Here is a 25,005-nt window from a genome sequence, read left to right as displayed (position 1 = left end):
TCTTCTGAGACTGTTGGGGTTTTTTTTGTTTTTGGTTTTTTTTTTTTTTTTTTTTTTTTTTGCAGTGTCTCAGTGGTTTCTGGGACTTGATAACTAGGCTAGTCTGGCTGGCCATTCAGCCCCAGTGACCTGCATATTTCTACCTCCCCAGCTCTGGGATACAAACACATACCACGATGTTTGGCTTTTTACCTCCTTGTTGCTTGTGTGGCAAGCACTTTATCAACTGAGCCGTCACCCATCCATCTTCTGAGTTCTAATAGAAACACGTCCAGTTTCGCTGAGTATTTCCTGGCATGAACTTTAGGATGTTATGTTCATTCGACCCATTCTGTGCCTTTCCCACAGCCTTTGTTGGTAGCAAAGGCTGTCCACAGACTCATGCACCTGTTGTAGGCAGCAAACTGTGCAGCTCTGAAAAGGACCCTTAACAGGAACTCCTGGTCAGAGGGCCTGGCTATGGAAGTTGTGAGCTGGGTGTTTGGTAAAAGGTCCTCACACATATTGAAGAGGTGTTAAAGGAAGGAGTAGGTTTGCTTGGAAACCCTGGGTGCTGACTCTCTGCTACTTGCTGTGCCTCAGGCATGGCTCTACATCTCCCTCCGTCTCTGGAGGAATTGCAGAGGGGAACCAGCCAAGTAAGGCAAGTCTCCCATGGGTTCCTTCTTGTAAATTCTTCTTGTTCCTCTGATGATGTCTAACTCCTAGCCTAGAAGCTATGGCCTAAGTCCTAGTGTAGAAAATACATAGATGTTAAAAGGTTTATTCTGAGAGTTCCTGCTGTATTTTTCCTGCTGTTTGTTTTTAGGGTGGAACATTGGGCTGAAGATGTTGCAAACCTTTCCCAGCTTCATATGTATAGAAGAAAGTTCTAGTAAGGAGCAACCCCGGTTAACATAACTTTCCCTCTCCAGGAGGCTCTTGTTGCTCTACATCAGACTCACGATGTAGAGAATGGTTTCTAGGGTTGAAGAGTTGAGCTCTTAATTTCTCTACAATGGCTCAGGAAAGCGCATTAACATTTAGCTGTGGCCTTTACTGTGTTCTGATTTTTGGCTCTCAGTTTGGATTAATGAGTGTGGCTTGGATGCCAGAATGTCCTGGTTTGTAACTGTGCAAAGCAATGAATCTGGGCTTAAAAAGAGAGAAAAGCCGTACATGTTGGCTACAAATCTCCTTAGGTGGGAGCTGCAGGAAAGGTGACAGCAGCACACATTTCTCCTGGAAACTGTCATTGATTTACTGTGTTTGGCTCTGATGTGAGAGTCCCACTCCTGTAGGGAAGGGTGAGGGTGGGAGAGCTGTTGGAATGGACTCATCCTTTATTCCGGCTTCTCTTTGATCACTTTTACTTAGTCCCCTGATAGGGGGCCACTCACATGCTCTGCTCCCCAGTTTCAGTGATGGCTATGTATATAGTTCTCTAATCTCTGTAAATCTGCATCAAGTGGCATTGTAAGAGTATTTGAATTTTGAGCATATGCACACGTCTTACTCCCCCTGGAGCCTTTTACCTCCAGCTTTCTAGATTTACTTCTCCTTTATGCCTGTGAATGCACATCCATTGAGAAGAGCAGAGGGGCAGGGTTCTATCTATATAGAATCTGGGAACCACTAATGAGAGGCGGCATTTAATATGCTCTCCAGTTGCATTCATTTCCCTATAGACAGTGTACATTCATTCTTCTTTCCAGTATGTATAGTCCATGTTTTCTTTATCTGTCCCCCTGTTCTCGGGCACCTAGGTTAATTCTGTAATCTAGCGTTTATGGACACTGGTACAGTAAACATCGATATGCAGGTGTCTCTGTGACATGACCTGGAGCCTTTGGGTGCCTAGCAGTGCTGTAGCTGAGTCATGTGGATGGTCTGTTCTTAATTTTTTTTTTTTGAGGTACCGCCATATTGGCTTCTATAGTGGCAAGATATTTTATACCAAGGTAATTCTTGCCATACACACCCCACTTGGCGTTCTATTGACAGTGTGGCACGTTAAATGGTGCGCCTCTTAAGTTTGTGTCTGCCCAACAGCTCAGAATATGACCATATTTGGAAATTGGTTCTTGGCAGATATGATTGGCTAAGGATGGACTGAGATCATGACAGATGAGGGTGACTCTTCATGGCAGTGACTGCGGTCCAGACACACCGTGAGTGAGCTGTCATGTGAAGCTGAAACTTCTAGAAACCCAAAGAAAGGAAGATGGTTTGGCCACAGCCATCTGGATTCTTTGTGTGTGTGTGTGTGTGTGTGTGTGTGTGTGTGTGTGTGTGTGTGTGTGTATGACACTTGAGAACTATTGCAACAACCAGCCTACAGTGGCAGAGGTTGAAGAACGGAGTCTAATGACCGTCATCTTTCCACATCCTCAGGATTCGTTAGATCTGAAACTGTGCTGTTTCCAATGAGTGCTGTGAGTTTTTCTGTGTACAAGATGTTCTTGTATCTAGCACACCATCCATTAAAACATATGACCAACACAGATGTGCCTGAATCCTATACTCCTGGAAGAAGTTTACACTTTGTGAAGAGTCTACAAGGGTCAGAAAAACCCTTTCCCAGGGGTCAGGTATCCTGCGTAGCAGATATTTACATTCCAATTCGTATCAGTAGCAAAATTACAGTTATGTAGTAGCAATGAAGGTAATGCTATGGTTGGAGTCCCCAGAACATAGGGAACTGTCTTAAAGGGTCGCAGTGTTAGGAAGTCTGAAAACCACTGGCGTAGCTGCCTGTCGCCTCTGTTGTTCTATCAAAGTGAAATTTCCAATTCTGTAGACCCACCAGTATTTGTCCCTCCCTGCCCCACTAGAGCACTTAAGGACTTGATGTCTAAAGTGTTTATTCACTGTTACCTGTCTGAAGGGTCCAGTCAGGGCGTCACCGACTCCTATGAAGAGTGTGGGGTGATGCTGCATAGCCATGTTGCTTTACAAGTTCAGTGGACATTTGCGGCATTAGCTCAGAACATCAGGATGAGGAGAAAGTGAGGTTGAAGCACAGCAGTCACTGACAGCAGGAAAAGCTGTAGCAGGAGCAAGCAGCTCTCAGTTCAGTAGAAAGGACACATAACTCCCGAGGCACCGATCTGGCCCCCTGTTTGTTCCCTGTCCCATGTTCTAAACCTCACACTCAAATTTTAAACCCACACTGACCAGCTCTTCATGTTGTGAAATGCAATTATGCAACAGCCATGAGGTCACAGGAAGTGGTGCCAGAGGTCCTGACATGATTGGTTCCTGCTGTCTTGAACTTAAACATGGTGCTATTTGGCTGCATCTCTAGGATCAGCGGCCCTCTCATTAGCTGTTGAGCACTCCCTGAGCCTGGAGGTATTGGCTCTGTGTAGATGGAACCGTCCATCTCCAAAGAAGTGGTGTTAACAGGTGCTGAAAAGGATGGCAAAACCTGGACAGTCCACACAGAATTTCTAGCTAATTCATCAGCAGGACCTCCCAACACAGATGGGCTTAGGAAATAAAACCAATTTGCAGGAGAGAACCACTCAGCAAGTGTTACATGTTATGTGTGCACATTTAGGAAAACTGTGCTGGTGTCCAGAATTAAAAACCGTATGCTCTTCTCCTACCCAGGATGTGTCCTGTTTGAACCTGGCCCTTGGGAGTCTAAGGGGCTGTCTCTGTGTGGCTAGGAGTAAAAAGAAGGGCAGGAAGGATTTCTGAGTTTGAATTCTAACAGGAGTCCCTTGCTTGATTTAACTGACTCGGGTATAATCTTGTGTCCTGTTGGACTCAAGATTGTTAATATAGAAATTACTGAGTCTGAATTTGGAAACTAAGGGTCAAAAACTAGAAATGACTCACTTGTATTCATGCAGGGAATCCATTATTAGGGCCTTTGTTTATTTGTTTATTTAGTGTTTTATTGTTGGTGGTGATGGTGGTGGTTTTTGGACAGGGTGTCTCTGTGCATTCCTGGCTATCCTGGAACTTAGTTTGTAGACCAGGCTAGTCTTGAACTCAGACATCTGCCTGCGTTCGCCTACTGAGTGCCACTATGCCTGGCTAAAAATTATTTATATTTAATTATGTGGATGTGTCTATTGCCTGTATGCATGGCTGTGTACTGTGTAAATACCTGGTACCCAGGGAAGCCAGTACAGAGGGTCAGGTCTCCTCAAACTGGAGTTACATGTGTTGTGCAAGGACTCAAGCCTGGGTCCTCTGGAAGAGTAACCAATGCTCTTAACTTCTGAGCCATCTCTCCAGCCCCTCCTAGGGTCATAGTTAAGGATACAGAAATAAATGAGGAGGAGAAGGGCAGTACTGTGTGGGAGGGAGTTTCTGATTTCTGCCCTTTAACTACAAATCAGGAGGTACTCATGGTTCATCATCCACTACACATGTATACCTTGATATGCACAGTGGGATGCAGAGGTAGCCATCCATGTTTTCTCTTTCACCTTACAACCTCATACAATGTAAAGAAGTTAAATAGTAGTTACATAATTTTCACTTGTGCTCATTGAAGATTGTATAGTTCCTGTCTCTAATATAAAATGTAGGCAATAGCATTTTATAATCTCCATCTCAGACGTCTCCATTTGCTTCATTTGATGTATCAATGATGTTCTTGTTTTGTGGTTTTTTTTTTTCCCTGTGTTGGAGAGGAGAGCTGAAAGCGTCACCAGTCCTGCACTGTATCACAGACAGTCCAGTTTTGTCTTAATAAGGGAAGATGGAGCTTGGGTTTCTCTCTGACAGTTCTGTATCCTTAAGAACACGACAAGCTGTCCACAGAGCATCCATCACTGCCCAGACCAATTGCTTGGAGGTTGTCGACGTTGCACATTGTCTCTGTCTGTGGACCCTGCACACTGGCTCTGAGCGCCAGCCCGTCGCCCTTCCCGCAGCAGACAGGGCTAATCAGCATGATGATCAATGTGGCCTCCGTTCTTCATGGGCGCTCACTAAGTGGATTTACTTTATTTAATACCCATATGGAATCACTGGTGGGGAGCTGGGGATGTTCACTGAGCCCTGTGCTGGAGCAGAACTCAACAAAACGTTGTCCTGTCTGTTAATACAAGAGCTTTCTGGGCTTGGGTACCCTGAGTTAAGTGAATGTGCCACACTAGAATAATTTTCTAGGTGATTTTTTTATGACATTGTGAACAGACCCAGGGCAGGCTAACAGAAAACAAACTCTATGGCTTTTATCTTATTTTATTGGCTTTTTGTTTTATTTTGTTCTATATTGGCATTTTTTTATGAGTATTTTGCTCGTTTGTGTGGATTTTTTGTGGTTTTCCTTTTTCTTTTCTTTTCTTTTCTTTTTTTTTTTTTTTTAAGAGAGAAGCACATATACAGACCATAAAGGTGTGTGGTTAGGGAGGTGGGGAGGAGTTTGGGGAGGGAAAACTATCAAAATATATTGTGTGGTAAATAAAAGAACTGAAAATATGTGGAGAGGTGCTAGGGTGATAGCCCAGCTGGTAAAGCTATGCACACTTGAGGAATTAAGTTCAATTCCTAGTACCCACATAAAAAGTCAGGGTGACCACCACAGGTAATCTCAGCACCGGGGAGGCAGAGGGAGCTGGGTCTCTGTGAGTTTGAGGCTAGCCTGGCCTATGTAGTGAGTTTCAAGATAACCAGGGACATATAGAGAAACCCCGTCTCTTAAAGAAAGGAAAGAAAAGAAAAAGAAAAGAAAGAAATATAAAAAGTCAGGTGTAGTACCATATGCTTATAATCCCAGTGCTGGGGAGGTAGAGACAGGCAGGTCTTGGGGGCTTACTGGCTTGCTCTTATAGCCTACTTGATGAACTCCAGACCAGTGCGAGGCCCTTTCTCACAAAATTAGATGTGTGGCATCCAATAAACAACCCAAGATTGTCTTCTGGCAAGAGCCCATGTGCATGCACCTGCACACATGTGCACGCACGCGCACACACACACACACACACACACACACACACACGCATGAACACACGCACGGAGGAGGGTCCTGTATAGTTGACAATTTCATAGCTCCTAAGTCACAGGGAAAGGTAACCTCTCTCACACATGCAGCTGTTGAGGATGTGATAGTTATATGGAGCAAAGGCAAGTTTGGATTGTAGGCCCACTTTTGCTATGCTGGTAAGATAATCAGTTGCTAGTTCATGTTCATTTTACGTGTCTGAGTGTGGTTCCTGTGTGTACGACCTTGTACCATGTGCGTGCCTAGTGCACATAGAGGCCAACAGAGGACTTCAGAGCCTCTGAAACTGGAGTTACAAATGGTTGTCAGCTACTTTGTGGATGATGGGAATTGAACCCAAGTCCTCTGCAAAACCAGCAAGTGTTTTTAACGGCTAAACTACCTTGCCTGCCCTGGTTTCTCCCTGTTTTAGATTTGCAGAACATAATCATAATCTTTTCCTGGGAAAACAGTGTGATGCTTTCTTTGGTGCTTTTATACCTCATGTGATGATCAATACAGGATAATTATGTTACTGATTTCTGATTCTTTCACGAAACAGCAAACCTTTGTGCGATGTGAATGCCGTGTAGCTAAATTAAAGTTAGCTACAGTTAGTCTGCACCAAGAGCAGCTGAGACCACCATTAGCAACACTCTGGAGTTACTGCTCATATGGTATTTGGCCAAAAGCTCAGAACAGACATCTTCTTTTAATTCTTTGCCTCTGGTGCACATACATGCATGCAAGCAGAACTAGTACATTTCTATTAAAATTTCTTCTTAGCATGTTGACTTTCTCCAGTTCCTTTGCATTTGTGCCCCCTACCCCCATTTTTGAAAAGTCTAGTTAGACAGTGAGACTAGGGGTCTGTCTGTGCTGTCAGCATTCGATGTTCAATAGATTTACTGTCATTGAAGAGTGGCCCTTACATTCTTTAATGTTGAGTCTTGGCTCTTTGGGACACTAGAATTTTTGGTTTGCTCTCAACCATATGATACTAAGGTTCAGAATTTTCACTGTATCATGGACGACAGAGTTAGGGATTTGACCCCTTGCAGGAGCACAAAGATGTGTTAAAGGCCTTCGCTCCAACAGGTTCCTGATACTGCTGCATGCTGACTTTGTATTCTACTCACAGATAATCTGTGGCGTAGGTTTTTAAATGCCTAACTTAGTTCTGTGCTTCATGAAGTAGAGGGAGATCCACAGTTTGACTCGACTCGTGATTGAACATGCTATTTATATATGGTCACGCATTTTCGTATTTGTGCCAGGTTTAAGAAAGTCAGTCCTTGCTGGCTTGGAATATAGCTCTTCTTACAAGTTGAGCAGTTATAGTAGCATTTTAAGAATCCTGTCACCTGACAGAATAAACCATTCCCCCTTTCTGGATCCCTGGAGAGGTCAAAGTACTCTGGTCCAAGGGGCTTGGAAGTCTCACGTGGGACAGACATGTGCTCGAGCTACCAGCTAGCTTTGCCACAGCAGCTCCGTCTTGCATCACTGATGCTTAAAGGCTTCAGGCTGTCTCTGTGGGTGCAGGGTGAGAGGTGCACAGTAACAGGTAAGGTTAAGGAAAGGGGAGGGGAGAGATGGGTAAGCTTTGACACTCCCTCCCTGCTGCTCTGTCCTAATGACTCAGTAGTACTGTGTGTGGTGTGAAAGTGTCTGTGAAGTGAGTGAGGAAAAAGCAGTTATGTATACAAGCACATAATGGAAGTCAAGGCTGCAGGAAAGTGGGAACTGGGCAGGTAGCCTGTGCCTTGGCCTTTTCCTCCCACCTTGTTTGAGATGGGATTTTTCTTGTTTACGGCATAGGCCAGATCAGCTCCCCACAAACTTCCAGAGAGTTCTTCCTGTCTACACAGGCTCCCTAGGAGTCCTACGCCTGAAGAAGCATAGACTGCAGGTTCTAGGAATCTGAACTGAGGACATCAAGTTTGTGCAGCAAGGACTTTATTCACTGCCATAGGCAACTTCAGCTGTCAACTTGACATCAGCCTAGAGTCACCTGGGGACAGGGAACCTCGGCTAAGGAATTCCCTTAAGCAGATTGGCTGTGGGGATGTCTTTGAGGCCTTTGAGGCATGTTTTTAATTGTTACTGGATATAGAAGAGCTCTGCCCACTGTGGGCGGTGCCACACCTAGGCAGGTGAGCCTGGATTGTATGTGAATGGAGACTGAACATGAGCCAGTGGGGACCAAGGCAGTAAGCCACATTTCCTCCATTGGTTTCTGCTTCAAGTTTCTACCTGGCTTCCATCAAGGATGAACTGTAACATGTACCCTGAAGTAAAGCCATTTTTTCCCAAGTTGGTTTTGGATTGATGTTTTATCACAGAGACAATACAGCAAACTAGAACACCCACTGAGCCATCTCCCTGGTCTACAGCAGGGCTCTGCAAATGTGAACTTGAAAATAAAAGCATCATATTAATATCATGTATATTGGCCAAATAAAGGAGAAGTGCATGCATGGAAGATGAAGCCCATCTTTCTCAGAGGCCATTGCTGTGGTCTGTCTGAGTTTGGAGGCCTGGAAGTTGTACGCACCAGTGGTATCCTAGGTTGCCTTCTCTTTCCTACTGGCTTAGCAGGCCATTGTTGGGTTTTCATGACAACTCCATGACATGGGGTAAGAGCATGTTATTGTGCTGGAAATCAAGGCTTCTGGGAATGTGTCTGGGTTAGGGACAGTAGCAGGACACAGGTGCAGATGTCACTGCCTATTTCTAGCAAAACCCACAGAACTGTGGGGCTTAGCTCTTCATTAGCAAATGTGCACATCAGGCTTTGGACTGTGGCTCAGGCTGCTGACCTACTTTCCTGGTTACTGAGGAGGCTCAAATGAACCAGTTAGGAGAAAACTCCCTCAAAGTTGGAGTCAGTACCAATCACACCTGGAGCCTCCTAAGGCCCTGGCTTGGAGCAAAGGTCCCTCTGGAATATTTTAGAGTCAGCTGGTGACTTTTCAATACCAGAGACTGAATGAAATCATCCCTGTATATGAATTAAAGGTAAGAGATCACGGTTAGAGCTCAAAAAGGGAAGCAATGCCTTCTGGGAGCTGGACTCAGTGGTACCAGCTTCATTGTGTTTGAATGCGGTGTTGCTGAAGGGCCAGGAGGAAGCCAGCAGCTGCCTAGAACAGCAAACCTCCTCTTCCCTGGTAAGGGCAGGGGGAGGACAGCATATGTTTGGGGACTTGCTGGAAGAGCCTAGGCTGAGGCTGATGGAAGCGAGGAATTTTAAATGAAGCCACCTGTCTTTATAGAGGATGAGACTTTCAAATCCAGCCACTTCTAGGCTGCACTCTGGTGATTCCATTGTGCTGGGCGGTGCAAAAATTCATGGACAGATGGGGACGCATGCTAGAGGAGCAGTGCCAGCTGCTCATGGTGCATGTGGTGTCGGGGGGAGGCGGCAGACATTGAGGTAGAGCTGGGTAAGACCTGAGTTTCCACTGAAATCTGATTGCATTCTCCCCTACAAAATCTCAGAGAGCACATGGTCCAGTGACCAGTGGGTAATTGGGTGGCATGAGTTAAGGTGGAAACACTGTCAGATGCTTGTTCATACAGGTGGTTGGGAAACTGAAGCAGGAAGCTCGCTTGACAGCATAGTGAAACCTGTATTTGAAAAATAATGTGTATCTTCTTAGATGTGTGCTCTATCTCTGTGTATCTCATCTGTGTGTCTGCCTCTCTGTCTCTCTGTCTCTGTCTCTCTCTCTGTCTCTGTCTCTCTCTGTCTCTCTCTCTCTCTCTCTCTCTCTGTGTGTGTGTGTGTGTGTGTGTGTGTGTAATTAAACAGGTTCTCTCTCTATATATAGCCCTGGTTGTCTTGGAACTCCCTTTATAGACCAGACTGGCCTCAAACTCAGAGATTCCCAGTGCTGGGATCAAAGGGATGTACTACCGTGCCTGGCCCTTCCTACGCTGTTAAAACCATACACCCCAATTCATTTCATGCCCTGGAGATGACAACATGTGAAAGATTCTGTGTGTGATTTTAACATATATAGGAACTACAAGACATTGTGAAAGGCCTTTTGAAACTATCAACTCAAAGGGACAGGTCAGCAGTCTTAGCCTGTATCAGCACCAGTTGTAGTCTCTGTGGTTTGGGAAATTTTTCTTATTCTTATTCTTTCTTTGAACAAGAAATTTATGAGACCAAAATCTGTCCTTTAGTGTCTGTCTGCAATAATCACATCTACTTTGCTGAAATGTGCCAAGATGAAGCCTTTTGTCCCCTGAAAGATGACACTCAGACTCAGGCGATGTGGTGTAGTCACTCACACCATTTAATCCCAACACTTGGGAGTCTGGGGCAAGAGATCTTTAGTTCGAAGTCAGTATGGGTTACATTGTAAGACTTTAATTAAAAAGGACCAGCAAGGTGCTTCACTGGATAAAGGCACTTGCCACAGAGCTTGAGAACCAGAGTTCTATCCCTGGGATTGACTCAAATGGTAGGAGAAAACCAACTCCCACCAGTCGTTCCATCTCCACATACAAGGCACAATACATGATATAAGAGCCTGTCTGGAGAGAGGGGAGGGGGGAGGGAGAGGGAGGGAGGGAGGGAGAGAGAGAGAGAGAGAGAGAGAGAGAGAGAGAGAGAGAGAGAGAGAGAGAGAGCGCTCATGCATGGCTAGCACATGTCTTACTTTCTTCCCTTCTTACAAAGGATGCTCACCTACACACAACGGCCCGTCTCAGATTACCTGCTCTCACTACTTCAATTACGAGTCGCAGTGATGATCAGTGCCTTGTCTACAGACACTCATCCCTTAGAGGCCACTGCATGCAGTGGTGGAAGCTACAGAAATGAGTTTTTAGCTAGACCAGGCTTCTCTGTGGCCTGTGATAAGAAGTTACTGTTAGATGAACAGAGGACAGGGTGACTTGTGTCAGGTGCCAGACAGGGGGCACGAGAGGGAGCAGCCAGATGAGTGTAGCAGGGTCGGTTTTAATCAAGAATGATGTCCAGTGTGTTTCCTCTTGGCCCATAGTCAAGAACAATAAAAAGAGTTTTTATACAGTGTCCAGCTCAAGAGAGAAGTGTAGGTAGACATGCTGAGGGACTGGGAGGAGGCCCAGGTAAGGGCTGCAAGTGGAAGGATCAGGAAGCATCCTGCTTTCTGTTCGCCTGTGCTGGCCACACCTAGGCTGCACATGCCTTTTAAAATGTCATTACCAGGAGGGCTAATGCACTTCCAGGAGTCAGACCATTCTGTTTCTTGGCCAAAGAGAATTCTTAAGGGGATGATCCAGCTTCTTGGATGTACAGGAAGGGAAGTTAGGTATTAGAATTTCTGTATCACTCTGCCTTCTGGTGGGGAGGAGCTCTGCCCCTGCCTGCCTCGTTTGCTTTCAGGATGAGGATTTATAGGGATTGTTTCTGTCTTGCTGTCTTTGTCCCTCTTGGTAAAGGGAGTTGGTGAGTTTTTGGGACCCAGCCAAGGAGGGAATTAGGTAAGCAAAGGACTTGTTTTCTTCTTTTCACATTAAATCCATCCAGTTGTATATTTAATGGTTACAATTATCCTGAGATAAACAAGGACACAGAATCATGGTACAAGTCATTGATTTGTGGTTTTTAAAGGCAAGGGAAAAATTGAACTGCTGCGTTGGAGACACATTGTTTTAAAAATAGAACAAGCTGCACCGCACGCAGCGTAAAGGTTTTGTCTCCTAGCTCTCCCAGAACCACCTCCATTTATTCCAGTTTTAAAAATTGGTTATTACACAGTTACATTAAAGTGTCAAGTATACTAACTTTTCTAATTTTCTTTTCCTTTAAGACTACATCTTGTTAAGGTTCAGAGAGTAAAAAGATTTTTATTAGGCAATTATTACCTGGCTTGGTTCCCCTGTCTGTTAATTCTTTCCAGGTAGGGTTTGCATTATGTTTCCAGTGCCTGGTATCCTGGGGAGTTATGAAGTGTTTAGCATTGGAATTTAATCCATTAGGATTCAAGTCAGGCTATGGCTTCAGTTTTCAGTAGAAATTATTATAGAAAGATCCAAAACCACACAGAGACTAATGAATATTCTCCTTTTCTGTAGCCTTGGTATAGAAATTAGAATTTCATAATTCTGTTAGCCTACTTAGATTATTTTACACCAAGGAATTAAGATTAGTAGCAAGGCTAGTTGATAGTTCTTGCTTAATTAAATCCCGTGTTGCAGTCACTCTTTACAAGAAGGTGAGGGCTGCAATTTTCCCTCTCCTGTATTGATAATCCATTGATAATCCTGGCCTAAGACGTACATTATTGTAGCTGGGAAACCATTCATGTACCATCTTGGCCCATGTGTATCTGCACATGCACACACATGTGTGTGAGGACAAACTCGTGTTACTCACTAGGTACTATCCACCTTGGTTTTTGAGACAGAGTCTCTTCCTGGGCCAGGGCTCACCTACTAGGCTAGGCTGGCTGATCACTGAACCCCAGAGATCTAGTCTCCGATTCCTCATAACTGGAATTACAAGCATCTGTCACCACACCTGACTTTGTTGTTGTTGTTGTTGTTGTTGTTGTTCTGAATTTCATGAATCACCTCGCTGTGCCTGTAAAGTCAGGAAGTGTTTTTTGATTGTTTAGGAAAGTGATGTTTTTATAACCTGTACTACGGTTTCCAGAACAACCATTGACACAGCTGCAAAATCACATCCTACTGTGAGAAATAGCTTCGGACTCTTGATGGATATTTCATTACTCCCATTGGCTTCTTCGTGTAAGGTATAGTATGAGAGAAACCTGACTTCTTAGAAAGGCCTGTCCTTTAACTCCTTATTTGTTGAGATAGAGCAAATGGGAGATGAACCTTTGTTCCCCAAATGATAGTAAGAGCGCAGTGGGGGCCTGTGTCCTAAGACCCTTTATACTGTGTTTTGCTAGAGAGAAGACATGAGCCATATTGACACTATTCAGAAACTTTTTAAAAGATATGTTTATTTTATAAAAAGATTTGTTTATTTGATGTATGTGGGTATGGACTATGATGAATGTATGGATGTATACCATGTGCGTTCAGGAGTCCTCAGAAGCAAGAAGAGGACCTGGATTTATGAGTTATGAGCCGCTGGGTGGCTGTTAGGAGCCAGACCTGTGTGTAGAGGCCAGAGGTTGACTTCAGGTATCATTACCCAGTAGCTGTTCACCTAACCAGCGTCCTTGGTTTTGTTTGTTTGTTTTTGTTTTTGTTGACAAGTAGGCTAGGATGACATGTGAGCCCCTGAAATCTGCCTGTCTCACCTCCTGAACACTGAGATCAGCCACAGGAGCCATCACCCCTTACCTTTCCACTTGGGTTTTGGTACTTGAACTACTCACACTGCCACTTTATCAACTGCACTGTGGCCCCAGTCCTGTTGCCTCAGGCTTTTTGTTTTTTTAGATTTGTTCTATTATTGATTTTTTTTATTTCTTTTTTATGTATGAGTGCTCTGCTGCATGTACACCTGCAGGCCAGAAGAGGGCATCAGAACCCCTGGTAGATGGTTGTGAGCCACCTTGTGGGTGCTGGGAATTGAACTCAGGACCTCTGGGAGAGCAGCCTGCACTCTTAACCATTGAGCCATCTCTCCAGACCGTTTGCTCAGTTTTAAAAACTGACACAGAAAATTCAGTTTACGCTTCTTGCCCAGTATATTTATGAAAATGAAATTGGTCAAAGATCTAAATGTTTTACCAGCTAAAACTATAGAGGTCATAGAAAACAAACAAAAACAACCAAAACAAAACAAAGAAAACCCACCCACCACCCTGCATGGTGGCTTATGCCTTTAATGCTAGGCTGAGGTAAGCTTTCCTCTCTCAGTTGAGGCTAACTCGGTCCAGATATTAAATTTAAGGCCAACCAGAGCTACATAAACAAAACAAAAGAAAACAAAACTCCTGTCTAATATAAAACAAAAAACTCAGATACATAAAATAATTTTTTTTAAATGTAAGCGTGAATCTTCGTGGTTTTACATTGGGCAGAATTGAATGCTCAGGAAGTGAAAAAACCATATGTAAGAGATGGGCCTCATCAAAAGTTTGAATCATTGAACGATACTATCTAGATGACTTCCAGCATCGGAGAACATACTCCCAATTATCTGACCAGAGTCTGGTACCTGGGATATATAAAGAACTCTGAGACTCTAATAAGAAAGGGAATGATAATCCAATGTTTTTAAATGGACAAAGGGCTAGAATAAATACTTTCCCCAAGAAGTCAGTGGGTGGTGGGTGGGCACTGGGAAGGACATTCAGCATCCCCAGCTGTTAGGTCCACATGTAAGATGTAGCTGTGCCATCCAGGGTCTTGGAGAACGTGAAGCGATGCAAACCCCTGTACACATGGATTAAGACATTTCTAAATGGCGCCTTTACTCTGGAAAGCTGTCTGGCATTTCATTCCTACATATGTACCTGAGAGAAGAGAATTTTGAGAATTTTAGTTCAAAAGGAAGGAAGGAAGATGTGGTTGATACCGTTGGGCCTCTTGTATAACTGTTGGAAAGGATGTGGATACAGTTGAGCCTTCTCTATGTAAGTGTTGGAAAGGATGTGGAATAGGACAGGGACTCCTCAGAGAGTTTGCTTCTTCCCAGGTTGGGTCTCACTTCTTGATGATAAAATATAGATAAATGTCCCCCAAAGGCCAGTTGTGGTAAAGGCTTGGTTTCCCAGGCTAGGATGGTGTTGGGGGGTAATGGAACTTTTAGGAGATGTGATGCATTGAGAAGAGCTTCTCTTTAAGGGCTATTGGAATCCCATCTCTCCTTTATTCTTGGTACCATGAATTCAGCAATTTTTTCTGTCATATATGTTCACACCAGAATGTTCTGCCTCAGACAGGCCCCAAAGCAAATAGGTCACTCAGAGTGGAGCTGAAGCTTGCAAAGCTGAGAGGTGGACACACTTGGAAAGAGATTACCTGGTAGGTAAAGCAAGCCAGGTTTTAGTATTCAGGAAAGAAAAGGCCTGGGAGGCCAGGGAGATGGCCAATGGGCAAGTCCCCAGAACCCACATAAAGCCAGATGTGGTAATGTGTCTGTAATCCCAGCCCTCCTGTGGGAAGATGGGAAGAGAGATGGGAGAATCCCCAGAAGCTAACAGCCAGGCAGACTGGAATATCCAGTGGTGAACGAGAAGCACGGCCTCAAACAAGGTCAACACCAAGTATGGACACCTAGAATTGTCCTGTCCTGAGCTCTATAGGCATGCTATGTCATGAGTGCTCCCTCCAGTCACAGACAGAGAGAGATTAAAAATGTATATAAGATAAACATGGAATTGAAAAAAAATAAAGGAAGATAAGGCTATGTTTTTAGACTTGAACCTTTAAGGATCCCCACTTTAGGCATTGTCTAGTTTAAAAGATGACAAGGACATTGAGAAGGGCCATGCACACATGCCATTCTCTGGGACTTCTGTTTCTCATCAGCCACCCCATTGCCTTGGTCTTTTTCCTATGAATGCCAGTGAGGAGATATCAAAATCATCTAATCTTTTATAAATGCATACATGTACAATACATACATGTATCATCTAAGCTAGTCATAAATGTCATAGAGTGAGGAGGAAGAGGCGTCTGTGGCCTGGAAACCATCACCACAGTCCTAGGAGGGCCCTTCCAAAGCCCTTTGCTGTGCTCCCAGGCAGAGTTTATGGTGACATTGATTTCTTGTTTCTCTCACTGCTCTCTGTCATGTCAAAGTGGCATCCAATGCAGTCAGCGTGTGCGTGCGTGTGTGCGTGTGTGTGCGCGCGTGTGTGCGCGCGTGTGTGTCTGTGCGTGCGTGTGTGTCTGTGCGTGCGTGCGTGTGTGCATGCGTGCGTGTGTGTGTGCGTGTGTGCGTGCGTGCGTGTGTGTGTGTGTGTGCGTGTGTGTGTGTGTGCGCGCACTTATCTGGTATATGGCTTTTGAGTCAGTGTTATTTTCTGCATATCATGTACCATGTGACTAAATCAATAATGAAGTAAAAGGAGAAATCGCTTTGCTTAACATTTTAGGGGTGATGGAGTCAATGTCTATAAATATTTATTATATTTTCCTGAAAAGATATCATTTCCATTTTGACAAGAGGTTCTTTACTACAGTGAGGTTAAGGGTTCCAGAGAGTGGGGTGGGACCTTTTCCCCACAGTAAGCTCTTTAGATGATGTTGTTTGCTTGCTTGTTTTGAGACAAGGTCTTGACTTCTCTTTGTGTCTGAGGACAACTTTGAACTGACATTCCTGCTTTCACCTTCCGTTTGCAGGTGGTGTTGGGTAAAAGCCACCACCACACCCTGCTTATGCAGTCCTGGAGACTGAGCAGGCTTCTGACATGTCAGCGAGCAGTCTGCCGAACTGAGACACATCCCCAGCCTGATCAATGGAAAATTGCAAAATGACAATAAAACCCAACAAGATTGAAATTTACTATCATAATAGAGAGGACTGAGCCCCTGTCCGTCTTGGCCATCACCCCCAAAAGATCCAGATTTAAAGACCGCAGTCTCCTGAGGACTCCACAGCATTGGGAGGGAGTCAGCATGTGAGCATTGAGGGAGTGTTTTCATCTGATCATGCAGCTCTAACAGAATATTCAAGACTGGGTAGTTTGTGAGCAGAAACCACTTCCCACAGTTCTAGATGCTGTGAAGTCAGAGATCAAGGGGCCAGTGAGCTTAGTGCCTGCTGAGGGTACACACCCACGATGGCTCCTAGTTTCTGGGTTTTCCTCCACAAACATTCTGTCTTACATGGCAAAATGATTGAAGAGACAAACTTGTTCCCTGAAGCCTTTGAAATTGCACTCACTCAGGAGGGTTTTGTCCTTGTAGCCTAATCATCTTGGTCCTCCCTCCCCTGACTATTGTTAAATCCAGGATCAAGTTTCACCATGAGCTGGGGAGGATATACAAATACTCAGAGCATGGCTAGGGACTTACACAATGAATTCTCACTCTTCTTTAAGTCATATGATGCAAATGATTATCCATCTTTATTCACATTGATAGCTTTATAGCAAGGTATTTAAAAGTAACCTGCCGTCTATATATGATGGTGATCATGAGAACTCACGTGGGTAGATATGGTGTGGACACTGGACCATGCTAACTCTGTGACCTAGAAGTCTCTGTGAATTCCATTTAGAGGTTCTATCCTGTGTGAAAATTCACCACAGCCTTCTAAACAAGGACAGCAGCTCTGCTTAGGCCTTCTATTGTTATAAACAAACAAATGATAGAGGGTGTAATCCTCTGCTTTGGACTTGTGCTACTTATGGGATGTGGTTGAAGTTGGATAACTTGCTTGTGCTGGAGGCTACTCCTAGCCTGTCAGAATCTTACCCACTTGGGTCTCCCTGGGAGAGTCACACTGATTCATCATGAGGCCCTTCTGGAGCCTCAAGGGCACCTAGTCACCTATACACAGAGCCATGCTTTCCGTTTTGGGTCATAGACTTCAGAGGGACATGGGTGTCATGAGCAACTGAAGCTCTTATCCTGGACTGGGTTGCTCTGTGGTTTCTTCTCTCCCCACATTGGAGCTCACAGAGGGTCATTGTTTTTTCTGGGTGACAGTGCCTGACTCACATGTATGTACTGTGAAGGTTGAAGTCTCTTTAATGCCTTCCTCCATCTCCTCATTCTCCTGTAGCTGTCAGCTCCCCACCCCCCTGCTGTCACTATAGCAACTGAATCGCAGTCTTCCTTCCCAAGGCTCCAGATACTGGCATCTGAAATTCGAGGTGGTTGTGCTGAATCCAGTGAGCCATTCTGCAGAGCTAATTTCTTTCCTGCCCCTTTATAGAGCAAGGGTCTTATCGTCTAAGGAAGCCATACAAGATAGTCAGGAAACAAATACTGTTGACTAGGAGTGTGTAGGCTTCTGGTGTAGTTGAATTTATTTATTTTAATTCCTGAGAAAAGTCTGTGCCATAGGAACTTCTGACATCTCCCCAATATAATTCTATCACTTCAGAAAAAATGCTCATATAGGATGCTTATGGAAGAGACTGAACTCTCATGCTTCATTCATCCTAGGCTGACGAACATTTTTATTGTGACAGTGCAGTTCTGTTGGGTAGTGCAGAATATTGGTATCCAGAACCATAGAGGATGATGTCTCCTATAATGTACATAATGTATGTATTATGTGTATATGTGTATATATATATATATATATATATATCATGCACATGATATTATATCATACCCTTTGTTTATCCCTGTGCCTTTGCTACACAAACACCTATGTCTGTATCTCTGCTTATTTAGACGTGTATTTATGTTTATCTCCAGCTTTCTGGCTATACTTAATTATGCATTGATCAACCCATGTCAAAAGACCTACAGTTGTTAAGATTCCTTCCCATGGAGAGACATAAGCAATATCTATCTGTTCTCCTACAATCCCCATGACAAACAGATCAGGAGCTTACTGAAGTTCATGCTGAGGAATCAGTGAGTTTACTGGGCTTCCTTCCTTAACAGAGCGTAGCTGAAGCACTCATTCTGTACAGGAGTATAGGTGTTTCCACACATACAAGGCCATACCTGGAAAGCCTTCACCCATTAGGGATGAGGACTTTCCCTGGTCCCATAGAGGAGCCCACCTCCTCTAGTCTTCTCTGACTTAAATACTTTAGCCCTTTCCCCAAAGCCACATTCAATAAAAGACAGAGTTTCATGCAATTGGTGGGAGCAGCTGGAACTCAGGGAAGGGTCTTCCAACTCTCCCCAGACCTTCATGGGGGCCCATACTTTTGCAAATGCATGCAGCTGAGATCCCCAAGATAGCGATTGTTGGGTTTGGGGGAGTCATACACAACACCTACAGTTTGTAAAATTAATTAAAATGATGATATTTGACCTACCTGGGAAGAGCAGTGTGATAGGTAGGCTTTTGTGAAAAGTCCCCCGTAGACTCACTGACATAGATAGCAGCGTTTCTTTCCCCATAGCTGGTGAAGCCGGTGCTTCAGGCACTTTAGGAAGCATAGATGAGAGCGTGACAACTTGAGGGTCATCTGTGGTTGTATGTAGTAAGTTTGAGCCGATCTGGGGTATGAGCCCCTGTCCCTCCCTCCCTCCCCTCCCTCCAAGAAAAATCCTAAGTGATTCACTTCAAAGGTTGAAAGCTTTATTTTGGCTGGTGGTTATTTTAGTCTTGGTCATTTGATCATACTGCTTTACATATTATGAGTTCGTGGCAGAGGGGTCTGCTCACACAATGGCATCAGGGCAAAGAGGGGCAGGAAGGGGTAGAACTCCTAATGTCTCCCTCAAGGGACCCAACTTCCTTTCGAGGTGTATCTGTAACAAACCATAGTGAAATGATTTTAACCTAAGTGCCTCTGCAAAGGCCACATCTCTGAATCAGACAGTAGGCTGATCCGCTGCTGGTGGCAGCACAGGATTGTGGCTGTGCCACAACTGTGTCATGGAAGGTTCATCACTTCTTGTCCTTTCCCATATGTTTTTTTCCTCCCTCCCTTCCTCCCTTTCTCCCTCTATTTCTCCCTCCTTCTCTCCCTTTCTATATACCACTCACTGACAAGTCTTACCTCCACTCTACCTACCAGCCCTGTCCACCTTTCTCCCTCCCTCTAAATCTCTCACAATTATGTCTGCTCGTTTTCTTTTGTGACCTACTGTGATTACGCAGGACCGTGCTCTAGACCTTCCATCTGAAGTTGGTGAGCTCGGTCTGGCAGTGACTCCCCCTCCTGTAACACACTGTCCTTCAGCCAATAGCTTAGAGATAAATGGTAGGGCCCCACCAGCTCCTTCTTTTCCATGTCTGATTATTGATGAGCCTGATCTTGTGTGGGCCCGGTGCAGGTAAGGACACTTATTGGGAGTTCCTCATTGCATTGGTTGTATGGAGTCTAGAGAAGGGGGGGGGTTTCTCAGCCGTCCACCCTGTCTTCAAACTTACATCACCACTATGCCTTCCTCTACAGTATTGTCTTGTTTAGAGCTGGGCCCATCACATTTACTTGCTCTCTGAATCTTGGGCAGTCTTGAGTCTGAAATCTTGAGTTCTTTGCAAGAAAGGGCTTTGGATAAAAGGACTCCCCCCTTTTAAAAAAGATTGGATTTATTTATAAGTACGGTGTAGCTGTCTTCAGACACACCAAAAAAGGACATCAGATCCCATTACAGATGGTTGTGAGCCTCCATGTGGTTGCTGGGAATTGAACTTAGACCTCTGGAACAGCAGCCAGTGCTCTTAACCACTGAGCAGTCTCTCAAGCCCCCCTTGTTATGTTGTTTAAAGTTTCACTTATGTTTATTTTATGTGTATGGGTGTCTTGCTTATATGTATATCTGTACACCACATGTGTGTCTGGTGCCTAAGCAGACTAGAGGAGGGCCTCCAGATCCCCTAAAACTGGAGCCACAGTTGGTTGTTAACCTCTGTGTGTGTGCTGGGAATTGAACTCAGGTCCTTTTTAAGAGCAGTCAGTGCTCTTACCCACTGAGCCACCTCCCACCCTCTCTTGCTTTTTGATGAAATGAAATTGACACATACAGACTTAACTATGATTGTGTTTTGTTACTTTTAATGTAAATCTTACCATCTTACCCATAATCCACTGACAGATTTGGCAAGATTTTTGATCTGGGTTGATTTTATTAAGACTTGGGTAATTACAAAAAAAAAAAAAAAAAGAGTGGGAGAAAAAAAAGACTAGGGTAACCCCATCCTTCTCTGTAGTTAAGGTGGGATCTGGTTGGCAGTTCTCAAAACCTCGGTTTACAGAGATGAGAATATTGATGTTCACCAGTCATAGCCACACAGCTTTTTGCAGGAAAAACTGATTCAGTCCTTTTTCTGTCATTTCTACAGTTTGCCATATATCTTTTAAAACTTATATTAAGCATCTATCGTTTCTCTGCCTCTCGTGTAAATCCAGTTTATAGACCAAGCCAGATGTTTTTCGTCCTGTTTATTTCTTTGCTGATTCTCTCTCTTGTTCTGGTCCCTCACAGCCTGAGCCTTTGACAGCAGGATCATTCTGCAGCATAGATTGAACTATAAAACATGGATTGATTTTTTTTGGATGCCCAGTTAATACATATTCATTAACTATCCTATAACTCAAAATGCAAACCGATGTCCCCTGTACATCTGTTGTTCTCTCGAGGTCTCTGTTTTGGGCTTCTCTGAAGAATTGTTGATTGGGGGGAGGGAGAAAATATTTAGGTAATTAGCTTACAAAAAGTCTGAAATTAAAAATGAAATTTAAAATGGAAAATCCTATCCTAGATCGGTATTCATAAGTATAAAAACTTGAATACAGCTAGTGTACTCAAACAGAAATACAGCTTGGTACATTATAGGATATTTCATTGCACTGTTATGTGTCTATTAAAATATTTCCACGGAGTTTACAATACAGTGGGAAATGATTATTATGGAGTTGGAGCCCCATATGCACATATAGAATGCACTTTCTCTCTCCTGTATAAAAATAGACAAAACCCAGAGGAGATGTGTCAAAATGTCAGCATTGCCTATCTGTGGTTGGCGTGGGGCCAGGCACAGACTTCCGAATTCAGACAGAGCTGCTTTTAAGGCTACTGTATTTACCTTTCGTTTATAAAGCATGCCCCTTTATTAAGCCTGCTTTACTCAGGATAAATCGGACCTCGCTTACTGAGTCATTAAGTCCATGATACCCAGTAATTCACCAAGTGCAAGTTCAATTATTAATAGCAGCATTAATAATAAATACCCCTCCCGTTTTACTGCTTTCTTAACACAAGTGCTGTGTTTTTGCCTGTTGTCTCCTATTTAGAAAGTGTATGTCTGCATTTGCAAGGCCACTGTGCTTGGTTGGCCTCCTTAGGCAATGTTTCAACCACTTAGCCGTTGTATATTAGAATCTGTACACTTGGCCCATTAAAAGAGTTAAGAATTACTGCCGGGTGTACAGGCTCATGTATGTTCCCTGCTGTTATTGGCAACATTTTAATATATGCATTTGTTAGTGTTCTTACATTGTAGAAATGGGAAGATTATGACAGACAATCATCTCTTGATCATCAACCTGAGTGGATAGAGAGATACTTAAGAGAACGTTAAGCCTACCTCTGGTTGTGTCTGTGTTGAGGGTTCCAGAGGAAACAGAACACAGGGACTTTGACGTCATCGGTGATTTAATCCATTGAAGGGTTCAGAATCTGCAAGGCAGGGTCTTAGTTGCTAGGGCCATCTTTGAACTGCGTATGTTGGATTCGGTCTTGTCTATTTTCTGCCTCCTGGCTTCCCTGAGACCAGCATCCCCTGAAGGATAGCTGTAGGAATCTCCGGCTGCCATTACATTCTTCTGCCTCACTGCAAGCACAGAGCAGTGCATGCAGCTGTCTGTGAGTCAAACCCTCTTCTGTTTTCCTAGGCCTGTGTCAGCTGAAAAGGCTAACATGGTGGCCTATGGAGGTCTATATGCGATGGTTCCCATGTCAGAGATAAGGGACATTTTAAACTATGTGCCATTTTACTGGGATGCTCCAGTGTTTGAATATATGGTCATGGAAGAAGGGCCAGAAAATTAAAAAGCATCATTTGGGAAATCTAATCCAGTCCAAGAATGTTAGATGGATCACATGACAGTCTACATGCCTGCTTTGCGGTTATGGGAGTGAAACAGTTATAGAGACGACTGTTCTCGTTGCTTTGACAAAACCAACTTAAGGAAAGGAAGGTTTGTTTTGATTCTCGGTGTATTACAGAGGCTGCATCTGATGAAGCTTGAGGTGGCAGGTCTCTCTGCCTCCACAGCCAGGAAGCAGAAAGAGATCCTCAGCTGGCTTTCTCTCCTTCATTCAGTCTGGGATGCCAGACTGTGGAATATTGCTACCCGCTGTTAGTGTAGGTCTTCCCCCCTCAGTTAACACAGTCTGGACTCCCTCACAGAGAAGTCCAGATATATTCCAGGGACGCTAGAGCCTGTCAATTTGTCAGTCAGCATTATCATCACAGTCCCATTCCTTAATTTGTTTCAACTCTTCAGATACACACCAGATTTTTATATCAAGCCTCCAACAGAAGTGCCCTTCCAATAGGTGGTTAACAGATAAATGGCAAGAATATGTCTTTAACTTTTTTGCCTTTACTCTTCAAAATTCCTTCTTGCAAAGCCACGCCCTATTGCCTTTGCAAATGATATGGGGCTCGCAGCCTTTCATTCAAAGACCAGAGCTGGGAAGGGGGAGGTTCCTTCAGCTTCTTCATATGAAATTACACATGATCGTGTTGGTGTGCACCATCACTTTACAACTGAAATCAGGCTGCCATAGCAGACATCCTTCAGTGGGGATCACACCAGCTTGGCATCACATTAAACACAAGCATAAGAAAGACCATTTGGGAGTAGGGAAATTGTGTACAGTCCTTTATATTATTTATATTATAATTTATATTATATTCCCCCATGATAAGTCTAGAAAATACTGACCCTTCTTCCCCCAGCTCTCATAGGACAGAGCTCCGTGTTTTTCAAGTAAAGATGTGTGTGGTCATTGTAGTGATGTGTGCTGTAGACAAAGCTGATTACCTTGGCAGTAGCATCTATTGTCCTGAGACTCCACAAAGGGTCTGAAAACACCAAGTGATGGGAAGAGTTTGAAGTCCATTTCACCCAGTCCAGGCTAAGTGATTTGCAATTCTCCTGGTTTTGACCTTCAAGATGGTTTTTCCTTCTGTTTTTTTTTTTTTCTTGGATGTGACCTTTTATCTTTCTCATCATACTTGCTCTGAAAACAGCCTGTTGTCAGCAATCTGAACAAGTTAAGGTGTAAAAGAATTCAAAAAAAAGCACAGTTCAGTTTAGATCCAGTGTCTTTCTTTAGCCTTTGCTGAGAGAGAAAAACAGCAGGTGGACCAAAAGGTAGATTCTAAGAGGATTGGGAAGGGTAGATGATGTATTCAGCTGTCCTTGAACATCAAAGCTGAGTAGTGAGGTTCTGGGAAGCCCACGGCGAGCATTCTTAATGTAACGGAGAATGATGGTATGCGTCTTACAAGGCCCAGGAATTCACTTATCTTCCCAGTTCCTGTGTCTGTTCTAGGAAGAGAGGTAGGGAGGGGGCTCTCTGTCACTTTCTATCAAACACATCCAACAACAATGCCTACTCCAGGGTACTATGAAACCGTTCTGTACAAAGGGTGATGAGCCTGGTAGTTTCTCTGGTACCTCAGCCTGGGAGTATCACAGCTGGAGCAGGAGTTACAGTGGAATTGCCTTGAGAGCTGAAGGGGGAGACTGAACGCTCCTTCTCACGGCAGTGGAGAGAGTAGTCAGTAGCAGCAAAGCTGGTTCTGTGTTGGAAGAGATGAGGAGCTAGACAAGGGAGTGGTACATTTCAAGAACACACACTGAATTACCTAGACAGTCGTTCAGGAAGTAAACACATACCCGCAACATGGGGAGGTCTCTGGGTGCATGAAGCTGGCGCCTAAGTAGCTTGAATCTGGTCACCTCTAGTATTCCTCGCTATTCTCATTGCTAAATGAAATGCCTGAAATGAAGCAACTTAAGGAAAGAAGTGGTGGCTTGGGGTCACAGTTAATGGGTGTAGGCCATCATGAAGTGGAAGGCGTGGTGGCGGGAGTCTGAGGCAGCCGACCACGTTGTATCCTCAGTCAGACTCCCGGCAGGTGTGTGCTGATACTCAGCTTGCTTTCTCTTCTTCGTCTACTCCAGGACCCCAGTCCACAGGATGGTGCCAGGTCCATTTAGATCAACTCTCCCATTTCATTTAAAATAATATAGAAATTCCCTCACAAGTGTGCCCAGGTATCTCTTAGGTAGTTTGTAGAGCCTGCTAAGCTGACACTCAAAACTGAGCATTATACTCCTACATTTCAAAATCCTATGTGCATTAAAAATCATCTCCCAGGAGGGAATAAAGCAGTGCTTCTCAACCTTCCTAATGCTGGGCCTTTTAATACAGTACTTCTTCAGTGTAATTTTGCTAGTTTTGAATTGTTATGAAAATATATGGTATGCAGGAAATCTGATATGCAACCCCTGTGAAAGGGTCATTCATCCCTGAAAAGGATCACA

At 44.1% G+C, this 25,005-nt stretch overlaps 1 protein-coding gene across 10 annotated transcripts in view; it reads left to right on the top strand.

Moving 5' to 3' along the window:
• Window positions 1-25,005, top strand: part of Tln2 (talin 2) — a 421,250-nt gene that overhangs the window by 213,994 nt on the left and 182,251 nt on the right. Inside the window, exon 1 of one of the 10 annotated variants that reach the window (XM_008766403.4) lies at window positions 12,590-12,684. The exons of the other annotated variants lie outside the window; for them this stretch is intronic. The gene's annotated coding sequence lies outside the window, so the exon portion shown is untranslated. Of the gene's footprint in view, window positions 1-12,589; window positions 12,685-25,005 lie in introns of those variants that run through there. 10 annotated transcript variants of the gene reach the window in all.

Source organism: Rattus norvegicus, chromosome 8 (assembly GCF_036323735.1).
Source record: "Rattus norvegicus strain BN/NHsdMcwi chromosome 8, GRCr8, whole genome shotgun sequence".
Lineage (NCBI taxonomy): Eukaryota > Metazoa > Chordata > Mammalia > Rodentia > Muridae > Rattus > Rattus norvegicus.
Note: the sequence above shows the minus strand (reverse complement) of the source record. Positions and strands in the feature narration are given on the sequence as shown.